General features: G+C 27.8%; 1 protein-coding gene across 2 annotated transcripts in view; it reads left to right on the top strand.

Annotated features, from left to right (window-relative positions):
• Positions 1-7,844: 7,844 nt before the first annotated feature.
• LOC112687760 (cadherin-99C) overlaps positions 7,845-13,939 on the top strand; it is a 53,824-nt gene continuing 47,729 nt past the window's right edge. For both annotated transcript variants that reach the window (XM_025560682.1, XM_025560681.1), the window contains exon 1: positions 7,845-8,262. The gene's annotated coding sequence lies outside the window, so the exon portion shown is untranslated. The remainder of the gene's footprint in view (positions 8,263-13,939) is intronic.

Raw genomic sequence — 13,939 nt, 5'->3', positions numbered from 1 at the left:
ACACACACACACACACACACACACACACACACACACACACACACACAGTACATGGGTACATTATAATTGATAAATAATCGACACAACAAACAATCGGATTTTTTCCGTTAAATAAAATTGCAAATAATAATTCTAGAAATCTTATAGATCCCAATATTTTCTCTCATCACGCCAAAAAATTTAAAAATCACAAACATTTTAAAATGAATAATTCGATAACAATATTAAATTGATAAGGTATTTCTTATACATGAAAATATAAAGTTGCTTATTCACAAAGAAACCCAACTCAAAATCATGGACATTTCCTAGAACATGTATTATTGCTGAAAAATACGACAGCATACTTAATAATAACATTAAAAAAATCCATTAAGCAAAGTAAAAAGAAAAATAATAAAAGTCAAGGTTTACAAGTTACATTTATGTCAAAATATTTTATTAATGATAAAATAGTTAAGCCTATTGTTTATTCAATTAAAAATAATATTGTAAAAGAAACTCTTGTTTGTAAATATTTTTCTATAATGATTGACAATACCCAAGCATCATGGATTAACTTTCAATTTGCGTCCGTGATATTGTAAACGACTCGATACAAGAAAAATTACTTATTAAATACTTAGATTAGTTGTTTGCGTGGATTTCAGCGGAATAGCAATAAACAACTAATTGGAAAATGGATTCCTATCATTGGATCTTTCGTTGGAAAAAGTAACAGCCTGTGCATTCGATGGTTTAGCAAATATGATAGGCACCTACACACAATGGACTAAAATCACATTAAAAAATAAATAAACCATAATATTATTAAATAATAACTATAAATTTTATAGTCATTACATGGCTCATGTCTTAAATTTAGTAATTTATGTTACTAAAACATGTTCAGAAGCGGATGATAATTTTGGATAATTTTAGCAGTCTGCAGTATTTCTTTTTGACTCTTATATAAGAATTAATTGTTGGGAAAAGTGTCTAAAGTCTAATCAATTAGGTCACAATAAACTGTATGAAATGCAAAAATTTAGTACCAAAAAATTCGTTGGTGAAGTAAGTATAAGTAAGGCATTATTTTCAGCCATTAATCATATATATATATATATTCATAAGTTTTTAATTGAGATCAAATTTTGAAATTTTAACAATGCTACTAGGTTCATGGCAAAATTGTTATTAAAAAAATTGTCAAATTTTGAAATTATTTTTATGGCTTCTTCCATTTTAGATAAGTTTTCTTTGACTACTTCACTCTCAGTGTATATATTAACAAAATCACTCAACTATACTCAATGGTTACAACATTAAAAATTAAATTTTAAAAAACAGTATTGATGATAAAATTGATTCTCTATATAAAAAAATTAAAGATTTTACAGAAAAACTTCATTATTCATTTTTTAAATGAACCACAATTATACATTCCGGAAGATTTTGAAAATAAATGTATTTCGAAGAAAAATAAATTTCTGAAGAAAAGTCTTCTAATAATGTACAAAATATTAATTCTATCCAGCGCTGTAAGATAATATTTTTTTCAATTCTTAATAGCATACTTAAAAGCATCGAAGTACAATTTCCATAACAGATAATAGTAATAATGAATATTTTAATAAATATGAAGTCATAGGTAAATGTAACATATGTTGAAAATGTTAAACGAGCGCTTTTTAATTTTTCATTCAAATTTCTTGTCATTTTGATACATAAAACAATTTATACCAAGTTTTTAAATACACAATGAGTATTTTTAAAATTGAAAGTAGTAAAAAAAAACTTAAGGTCATGTTTCTATCAGCATTTGAAGCTATTAAAGTTAAATAATGAAATCAGTAATGTACGAGTAGTTGGGTAGATTGGCCTCATAAAAAAAATCTTTTCTGGACCCTTTGATGACCAGAGTTACACTGAACGAATACGCTAAATTCCTATGATAAAAAATCAGTTTGACATTAAAGCATTGATTAAATATGCAATTTGATCAATAATTTAAGATAGTCAGTCTATTAATTATTATAATTATTATTAAACAACGATGAATGGCTTTGAAATGAAACCGAATTGTTGGTTGCACCTGAGGAATAATTATTTTTTAAATAAAAAAGAAAATAATACATAATGATAAAATGAATGAAGAAAGACATTTATAGCAATTCGTGTGAATACAAAAAAAAAAAAAAATAGTGAAATAATCTGAAAATCACGCTTTAATCAAATTGAAAAAAGAGAAAAGTGACAGTTCGGCTCAATCGAAGTAAAAACCGAAATAATATCATATGTGAGAGTAACCTATAGCTCGTGTAATACACCTAAACATTTAATACTTTTTTATTGTATAGTTATTACTTTTTATCTTGGATATTGGAAAGTGTAAATATAATTCATAATTTCAGCGAAAATAATTGTTAGTACAGATATATGCATATATTGAATAATATAAAACACCCGGGATAAGAGCAAAAAAAAAAAAAAAAATACAAGATTTAAATGTGGATTAACCTAATTTATTGGTTTAAATAAAACATGAGATTCGAACGTATCAAATTTTAAATAAGGAAACGAAATAATAAAAACAAGGGAAAAAACTACGGAAGAACTAAGCGACGTAACCCGTAACCGGCTGTAATCATCAGGTAACACAGCTGTTGTATTCGTGGTTGTTTGTGCTGAGGCTTATATCGCGTTGTCATGAGCAATGTCCTGCATACAGATTATACACGTATGATACACCACTGGTAGGTTATATACCTATGATGGTTCCGCACCGCCGCCTCCGCCGTAGTCGCCTTCGTTCACCCCTCCCACTCATTCGATACGCGTTAATGCAGGTTTACAGGGGTTGTCAAAGTTATAAAAATATACCTGGTGGGCGCGTGTGTGTGGAAAAAGGAGAAAAATAATAAGCAGTAAAGAACTGGTTGTTTTTTGGGTTTTCTACGTTTCGTAATTACCGTAGTTCATGCATAAGAAACAATAATACTACAAGTATTTTATGTTTTAATACATTTTTTGTAAACGTACATAAACGTATATATATATATATATATATATATATGTATACATTGAAGTTGTTGAAACAATCGAATGAAAAAAAAAAGAATATAGTATTGTAAATGTGCAATGAAAAAATTGGAAGAAATGAAAATAGAAAATGTATACCTAATCGTTAAATAACTGCGACCGACATGCCACAATATTACTCGGGTGGTTCTTCCAACTGTACAATAAAATTTATACTTATAACAAGAAAAAAGAATAAACAACGTATTATAATGTTAGCATACATGGCTTAATACTCGTGGTAATAATTTTATTCATTGCATTATATATTTTTTCGGTTATGACTTATGAACAACTGTATACAATCAACGTCTATAAATTGGATAATACAATTATATTTTTTGTGTAACTTAGTACATGTTACATGTACAAATTATAGAATAAAATTCAGTTTATTTGAACATGATTGGAGTATTATTATGAAAACACTACTTGTTGGTTCTAGTAAACGTAGTAACGTCTGTATTCTTATTTATAGAATGTTAAATATTATTCTTAATTGCAAAACAGGTTGACATTTAAAACGTATTTTAAGCAATCTAACTCTTATAAACACCTATCGTGTTATATTAAAGATTTTTAACGAATGCATTATAGATAATAATTTTGGTCATTTTGTATGTAATTCAAATTACTATTATATACACTGAACAGTGAAGATTGAAGTAGTTAATCTTAATTTTATTTGACTGTGTCGAACTTATAAGTTATTATCAGTTATCCTTCCAATTTTTGTTTTTCGATTCGTACAGAGGACGAAACCACAATATTGTTACATCATAATACTAAAGGGTGCAATGCTGTTATATTTATGTCATGACTTATAAAAATTGGATACTTCTAAATATAATAACTCAACATTATATTTTAACCTGATCACTCAGACATGAAGTGTAATATTATTCAGACACACATTATATTGGTTATGGTTATAAAATATAAATATTTCATAGTCTTTTCACTGGTAGGTACTACACTACTGGTCAAATGACACAAACAACGGTAATATATATATTTTTATAGCAGTAAACATTTTAATTACATAATTTAAATATTATAAATTTAAGGATAAAAATATTATTATTATTAATTTCCAAATGACGCACAGATGAGATCTAACTCAGCAAAAACCAAAATAGAATTTGTAAGAAATGACTAATAAGCCAAAATGTTGTACCTATAGAAGGCTGAAAGAAATTAGTGAAGATCAAAAGAACATGAATAGAATATTTTATTAGATAAAAAAATACCATTAAAAAATTAAGAAGAATTAGGTAGTTAAAGAAATATGATGAATCAAAAAATCTATTTTTGGTGAAAACTTCTAATGTATTCTTAGAAAACAAAAATGAGTGTACACAGCTTAAAAATGTAATCACATGATAAATATTTCCATTTTCCGTTTAAATAAAACAATTTTATTTAAAAATATGAAACACTTACACTTTTTCGAAAAAAGTAAAAGTATTACCAACATCATATAGATATGGCCCACGTGGTCGTGCAAGTAAATATGCCCACGAACAATCAAAGCATTTTAACCTAATAAAAATATCTTGTATACATTTATTTTATATTTTATAATAATAAAGTTAGACTGGTAAATAATTTTTTAAACGTAATATACCATAAAATTCATTTATATGACTTTATTTTTGTTGTAAAAAATTACGAATTACGAAATACAAATACTATTTTAAAATATATGCAAAGCAAGGTATAAAAATAATGTATTTTTATTACCGATTGCAATTCCTGTTATTTAGAAATGAAAATGATATGCTTCATTTGTAAATGAAAACATGAATATTTTTATTTTTTGATTCGTATCCCTATGTAGTGATCGTTGTGCACGACAGTGCGTTCACTGAACATATGAATTATTTTACGAGGTCGCTCTTACGTTGACGATGTTGAAACAAAGACGTGCTTTGGAATAGAATAAGTAAAATTAAATAATTCTTGCTTTAGTTGTTACTAATAACTTTTAACATCGATTAAATAAGTAATAAATGCATTTAATAACACACTTAAAATAATTGTTTCACAAAATATTTATACTAAAAATTGTAACATAGGAACTGGGTAATTTCTACCTAACTTCACTTTTTGTTCGATTGCTAATATTTTAAGAAATAAGTATTTTGGGATTGATGAAATGTTTCATTACTGAAAAAATCATAGTAAACGATAAACACATTTTAAATTTGATTAGCTCAGAAGAAAAAAACTTTATACCATTTCGTTTTCGTACAGTCTACTGATTTATATATAAATTTACTACTTCATGGCCTCATAGATGTTGATGATATACAACTATATACATACATTATGCATATTTTATTTCTATAACGCTTATGACCTATATGTATAAATAAATGGAAAGGCGCATACTTTTAAAGTTCTTTTAACCCGTAGATACCGTTTCGCTTTCTAAAACTACCTATTAAACGCGCGTCTACATACCTACATCTTTAAAAGTAATACAAATCTTCATAATATTAATAAAATTAAAAATGTTGGCTAGATAATTTTATTCAGATGATGACCTTAATGATTTTCAGCATTAATGCGTATGAAAAAAATACCTATGTATATGAATTGTACACAAAAAAATACTGTAGATACAGTGTATATAGGTATTCATTTTTATTATAGAAGTACCTAAATTAAAAAATGTACTCGTACATGAGATACAATTTCTCAAAATTTGCGCGCGGTGATTCAATTTCTTACAATAAATTAATTATTAGTAGATAAACATAACTGTACATTACATTTGACTGGTATATATTATAATATGCATATCATTTATTACGATGACGAATACCTACTTTGATAGGACGTATAACGAAGTTGGTTTATACTTTATAATGTTTACACATGTGTCTATATACACCTACGAAGTTTTATTTATACCTTTTGCTTGTATTATACAATTTCAGATGTATACTTCAGATACAGCTATATCTATACGTAAACACTATATCTACACGAGATTTAACTACGTTCGAGTGTGAATTTCTCTTACGTTTTACGGCCAATTCTAAACAAGACGATTGGTGTTCTGATATGTGATGTACATGCACGTAGATATAAAATTAGTACCTATTTATAGGTGTCTCGTCGACATATATTATAAACGTTTAGTATGGCAACACTAATAACTAATATTAATACTGTAATACATTATGGTAAACGTCGAATGATCATAACGCATCGGCATAAATCGATTTATCGCGGTTTACGGTGGATGCGAGTGCTTTTGAAAAAATAACGCACATAAATATAGGCACACGCGTATTAATATTACGTGTGTATAAGATTGGAATATTACGCGAACCTCTTCCTTTTGGGTCACTGTACCGTTGATAGCTACGGTGTCCGGTCTGACCGGACGGATGCATCATCTACCGATGACCAATACTAATACCTGTTACGCACCTTGCAGTGAACACACAAATAGTGTGCAGTAAGTAATGAATATACTTCATATTATACTTAATATATAAAAGCGTGTATAAAACATTGGGTGATACACTTGTCGGTAATTTTTTTTAAAAACCGTTTTCCCTTTCGTCCAAGGAAAATTTTTTTTGCGCAAATTTTCACAATGGAAACTTTGAAAAGCACTTATTTCAAGTAATTTATGTGAACTATTTTGTAAACCCGATTCACATTAACCCAGAGAGCACCACGAGGGGGCGACTTTAAGTGTTAAATTTAACAATTATTGTACACCAAAAATGTTTGTGCTCGTGTTTTTACGATTAAAAATGTAATTTAATAATTAATAAAAGATTAAGTTCAATAAAATAATTAAATAACATTAATTCGATAAAATCATATCGATTCATTTATCTTCTAGCATACTTGTACTATACGTATTGTAGGATATTTTATTAATTTCTTCGTTGTTAGTGTTGAATTTTTGTATCGTTTGGAAATTTTCGTAAATTAAGATAATATAGCTTATTTTTATCTTCTAGTATGGGGTAAGAGGTGAAAATATAAGATTTTATATTAGATATAACTTATTTTGAGCATAATTCACATAATTTGGCGTGATTGGTGTCTTGGCGTAAGCGACTTATTTACACTAATAATTTGAAATAAGTGTGCTACCCAAAGTTTTGATTATAAAAACGTGAACATAAATGATTATTATATTGTTATGGGCGAAACTAGTGAAACATTATGGCTACTGATGCAACTGTACGCCTCGCACATCAGTGGTATTCGGTACATTCGGTGCACAAGTATGCGTACGGTATATATTACCTATATGGTTCGACCGGAGGTGGATACATAATCAGGATCATTTTACCGTCCCGAACACGTCATGTCTTGATACAGAGAATAAAATATAATACGACAATATCTGTGACGACGGGAACCGGAGAGGAGATAAATAAATGTATTACAATGCGCGGAAGGTATGCGACAACACCACGTGCGTGTACAAGAACACCATCATGCAAGGCCATGACTAGAAAAATATTTGGAAGCGGGGGGGATTAGAGTATAAATATATTTTTTGACTAGCAAATTTTAAAAAATTTCGGGGAAGGTTCCGAACCCTAATCCCATGGCCTTGTATACATGGCCATTTAGTATAAAAAAAATACGGTTTTATGTATGGTGCGCGTAGACAAATTATGTATGGTGCGCGTAGACAAATATTTCTGACGCGCGCGACGGATCCCGCGAGGCCTCCGGAATGTCTGCGGGCAGCCCCCGATCGCGTCACCGACGGAGTAGATGGCGTACACGGTGCGCAGTCGCCGCGCGGTCAGGTAGTTCGCCGGCAACTCTCGTTTGGTTAACAAGCGTACCAATTGTCCGTCGTCGTCGTCGTTGTCGTTTCGTATTCCGCTGCCGTGCAGATTTTAGAACCGTTACCGCGGTACGTTTCGTTCGAATTCAAGTGTCATAACCCGTTTTCGCGGACAAACGTCGTAACAGTGCGTCTGTGTTGTGTTTTTTCATTAATTCGTTTTAATTTTATTTCTATTTTATTTTTTCCTCCAATTTATCGGCGTCTCTCTCGTCCGTGGTGCACGGTTGAAGTGCGCGTGTGTCGTGAAAAAAACAACGAATCGCCAGTACATAATATGATGCACCCTTCAACGTTCGTATTGCTATAATAATGGATACGCGATAACACGTAACCGAGAGATTTGTTGCGGTTCCGTTTGAAAGGTAATTAATATTCTATATTTTGAAAAAATTATCGACCGGTACGTTATTTTTTTATTTCTCGTTCGCGTAAACGATACGTATTCATCGTGATGCCTATTATGCGTTGGGTTCAAGTCATTCCGCGATTTTATGTGATCTGTGGTCGTTTGCAAAGTGCAGCGTGGTTATCTGCACTCCTGGCATTACGTCGTCAAGTACAGCTACCTCTACATTACGTAGCTTCGACCGGATGAAGCCGGTCACATATGAGTGACTAAAAAAGGGGAGACCGCAGTGCGCGTTACTTGACTTCTATTGGCAGTTCGAACATAAATAATATAAGACTGAGATGAGCACACGCATTTGTTGTTTTCCTCATTTTTTTTATTCGTGTTCTTTATAACATTTCTATTATTATTATTATTATTATTATTTATATATGCTCATCGTTACAAAATATATTGTACGACGCGAGAATTTTGATTTTGCACAATCTATGCGTTTCGTTGTTAAGAAAAACCAATATCTGCGTTCAACATTATCACGGAACTCTGGTAGAATTTTAAAATATAAATGCGTACGCACACAAGTGCAAAACAATAGGACTTTTAACTTATGTCATGCGTGTATTACACATATTGAGTCATATTATAATATATTATTATTATAAGAAACTTTAACGCTCGGCGCTTTTGAAAATACATTATGCGACAATCGTATTAGTTTTCTCAAAGCCTCCTATTTCTAAAAGTTGTTAATATGTTTTATCATCTATGTAATAAGAAGGTATTAGTAACTTTTGAAACTAAAGAAAAATATGGTTGAAGATAATATTAAAAAAACCGCATATTGTATATATATACACAATTCTGAAATTATAATCGATTTAAAAATACATCATACTTATTAAACGAAACGAACGAATTTGCCTATACATTCTTATATGCATGTTAATTACATTTAAAATGTATCGGAACTATTCTAATTAATGGGGCACCCTAAATTTTGGAAATTTTTTGGGGAAAATTAGTCATATTTTGGGTGAAAAAAATGATTGAGAAATTAGAATTTGGCGAAATAGCAAAAAAAAAAAATCACATCATTCTCTAGTGATTTGAACCCAGTAGTCTCTGTACTTGTAGAAACTATGATATCTATTGCTCCACGGAACAAATTTGCAATTATAATTAGATACTGTCAACTATAACTACAAAACTAATAATCAGCACCAATTTTCGTTTGCACCATCGTATTCAGCGTTTGAAAATACGTAATACCGAGAAAAAAATCCAAAATTTAGGATGCCCCATAAAGTAGAAATATACCAACGTATCTAACAAATTTAAAGATACATTTCATGCAAATTATAGGTATCTATAATAAACTAATAATTTCCAAATACCACAATTATTAAAAAACGATGCTTTGCTTAGTTATTAGAGATTATAGTTTTTAAATTTGAAATAGAACCTGATTAAATGATTAATTAAAAAATATATCCTATAAAATAAAAAGAAGCTAATTGTATGTAGACATTGATTTTAATTTGAAATAATTGCCATATTTAAAATATTTCTATTTACATTTTACTGAATTTGAATGTTTACTTTTTTGTTCGATAGCGTCAACCAAATCTAAAAGAATTGAATTTTCCGCTCTAGTTACATGTTTTATTTTAATATTAAACAACAAACCAAAAAGAAGGTGTTATAATACTTATAAAGCCATATCGATTCTTATTTTGAATGGAAACTATTTAAGGTACTCTTTAGTCATTTGTAGTTACAAAAACACTTGGAAACCTTTACTTTTGTATTGATATGCAGGTAACCATAAACAAACGTCTTTTATACACTGAGCCAAATATAACCCGTAGGCTGTAGGTGCCATGTCTTGTTCACCTAATTATTCATATTATTCTAATAAACAGTAAACGGTACCAGAGGGTCTCGACGATGAATTGTAATAAAGTATGTCGACATACATGATCAAGGTGCTGTACCATGTTTCCTCATTGTTTTTAAACATTGAATATATTAGGAAATATTTAATAACTTATTATGCAATTTCCATTTTAATTTTTTAATTTTATAAAACGTTTGACAACAAATTCATTAAATATTTATAGAGTTATATGTTAAAGAACATTAATAATTTTTAACTACTAATTAAACATTTTTAATTTTACACCTACTAATATTTTTCGATTTTGTATTAAAATCATTAATAATCATATTTATACACTAGAAGTTTAAACAAAATAATAATTATCTTTTGACATTTTTTAAAATAAGGTTTATTAAATAGTATTACTGGAAAAATTTATAAAAATAATTATTATGATATGTCATTATTTATTAATAATTACTATAAATTTACGTTCGTGAAAATTCAACAAGTTGTGTGTAGGTAGAATATGGAAGATGAATTAGAATCCTGAAGATGCACGATATTCAAAATAATAACAGGCCGCATGATTATTATTATTATATATACATATCCAAGTCATAGATAATTGGCGTTACTTGATATGCCGTCTGATGTCGGTGACCCGACTGGAGTATCTTCTTGTTTATCCTGTGTGGTTAGGGTATCATATAGAAACTATATGGTAACTCCCATAGCGTAAGTTTCCTGTGATTTCTTAGCGCTTTAATTGTAAAAAATATTTTTTTTCCTAAACTATTATGGAATAATTCCTAACCCCACAAAAAAAACAGGCTTTATTTCCATTCTCACAGTGTAGTAGACAATTCTTTAAGCTAAACATTTTTGTAAGTAATAAAAAATATCATCTTGAAATAAAATCTTTCATTTAACTCTGATTTTTTGATACTGTAAATGATTTCGATAAATTACACTTAAGAAGTAAGAAAAAATGGAACTTATTTTATTCTACTTGTTTACATAAATTTACGAAAAAATTATGTTACCTATACACTGAAATACGCAATGCGTTATATACTTGCATTGTCTTCAAAAAATAAATAAATCTTAATGTCTTTTATTAATGATAAATGTAGATGTAGTGTATATCAGTGTATATATTATTTCAATTTAATGTTTTAGATAAAACTAACTAACTAATCGTTGCTTTTAAATTCTAGTAATAATTATTAACAATAATAAACTAAATCACATTCGGAAAATCACACAATGACCAAAAAATGGTACTATGATGTAGTTATAATATCCTTTTCGATGATATAAGCTCAAATTTTAATATCTGTTTGTATTTATAATTTATATAATAAGTATTATAGCAGCAACACATAACGAACTATTTAATAATATGTTAAGAAATTGACGAAATAGTTTATAATTAGACATTTTTTATTATTATGATTAATATTTAGTCATTTTAATCAAGACGATTGATGATTTTTCACGAGTCAACTTTCTAATATTTTTCAACATTGATAGTTATAATTGTCTGGTATTTTATTAGTTATAAACGATCCACACCCTTTTATACGCGTTTTCATTAAAGTCATATAAAGTATTTCAAGGACTTCAAAATTATATTTCACTTAATCATTATCTTTTGTACTAGTTACACAACATTCTGATTCAGTGAAGAGATCATTGTATATGATTATTGCACTAGTTTATGTTATAACATAAATGGTTATATAGAGTCTAATTTGGTGAATAACGGTGCTAAATTCTTCTGGATTTAATCTTGGCCAAAAAAAAATGTATACGCGATAAGTGAATAACTACATTTTGTATTGTGATTGTTATTAAAATAGTACTATACTGATGATATAGTACCTACTGATTAGTAACATAATTATTTAAATAATATATTATTTAATAATTTACTGAATGATATTAAATATTTATAACACAATTTATCTTAATTGATAATTGAATAACAACTATAGGTTTAAATAATTTATTTATTTTGTATTCGATTAAACATTATCTAAGGTTTTTTATATTAATAATTATTGTCTGTGCACCTTTTTTTAAGCTTTAAGCTTAATAGGTATCCGTATCTATTGCAGATCTACAGTACTATCACATGATATTTTTTCTAACCTTTAATTTTACTATTTTTTTAAGAATACAATTTATATTTATAAGTTATTATTACAGTGTTAATTTTAAACTGAAAATTTACTTTACTCGATTTATGATCGGCAAATTCATCGATAATTTCTTCATATAAAATTTTTTATATAAAATCCCTTGTGCTATTTTCATAATTCCACCATTAAATTCACTCGTAATATGTACAATTAAACAACATATACACATTTCAAAAAGTATTATGGAAAAATTTTGATTTGATTGTAGAATAAAAATATGACTTTTGCACAAATTTGCGCCCTTTTGCAATTCGCGCTCCTGGCGTAGGCACAATTTGCTATACCCTTGCTACGCCACTGATACCTGTGATCTTAAATCAGTTAAGTGAACCTATATAATAATTTTATTATACAAATAATTTTTTGTATACTCATATATTTGTTTGAAACTAATAGTGATTAATAATATAGTAGTAATAGTTATAATTGTTTAAACAGTATGTGATTGGTACAAAATATGTACAAAGTTAATTTAATTCAAAATAATTTATAACTTTAATAAAAAGGCGTATAAAAGAAATTGTTTAATTATAATAAAATATCAACAATTTTACTATACGTATCAATGATGAAAAAAAATTAAAATATTGACTCATGAACAATAATCGTCTTCTGTAAAATTAACCAATTATTAAACCATTCTTCATCGATCCCATGAAACCTTTTAACAATAATGTTCACTATACATTTATTTCTACGCTTAAAATGATTTATTGAATACGCTTGAATACACATACATGCAATTTGTAAACAAAGATAAATAGCATTATTTTATTTGAATGTTTTGGGTTAAATTTATAAAACGAATTTCTTAAAATTATATTCAGGTATTATGTATGAAGATATCTAACAGTATAAATAATAAATGTATCAGACCTTACTTTTGGTACATACTTCCAGGAAACTAAAAAATAGATTTTATCACTTAATACACAAAAATAATATACCTACTACCCTATGATTACGTAGCATTAGTCATCAGTCATCACAATAGTTAAAGTTTAAAATGATGACTAGTGACCACCCAGAATCAAAAACAAAATGACCATGCCTACACGGCTACACTTAACTCATAAAAATATACAATGGTTTTACAGTTTTCAGGATATATATAAATATAAAAATATTGGTTAAAAATATACATTTTGTTACTAAAGAAATTAGTAATATTATGATTAGAATAATAATAATTTTAAATAATTAATTAATAATAAAATAATTTTCATTCGATACAAATTTGAAATCACTTAATTAATATGTAACTAAAGATTTTTTAAATATATAACGTAATTTTCATAGTAAAACTTAGGGCTGCATTCTTATTAAATATATATTTTATGTATTATAAGCAATATTTATTTCTTGGTACATCAAAATCGAACTATTAACTCATAGATTTGACAAAACGATTTATCAGTTGTTAGTTGAATGATCATACTTACCATAAAGTATGTATAAATTATAAAAATAATTTTTAGGTATGAGAATATTGATCAATTTCTGTATAGATTCTAATAAATGTACATAATTCAAATTTAATTCAAAATTATAATTTTTTTTTCATATACACTTAGATGATGAATTATATTCGTGACCTATACATA

Source organism: Sipha flava, unplaced genomic scaffold (genome assembly GCF_003268045.1).
Source record: "Sipha flava isolate LNK unplaced genomic scaffold, YSA_version1 35a_pilon_pilon, whole genome shotgun sequence".
Classification (NCBI taxonomy): Eukaryota; Metazoa; Arthropoda; class Insecta; order Hemiptera; family Aphididae; genus Sipha; species Sipha flava.
The sequence above is the reverse complement of the archived record's forward strand: the minus strand, read 5'-3'. Positions and strand labels throughout refer to the sequence as shown.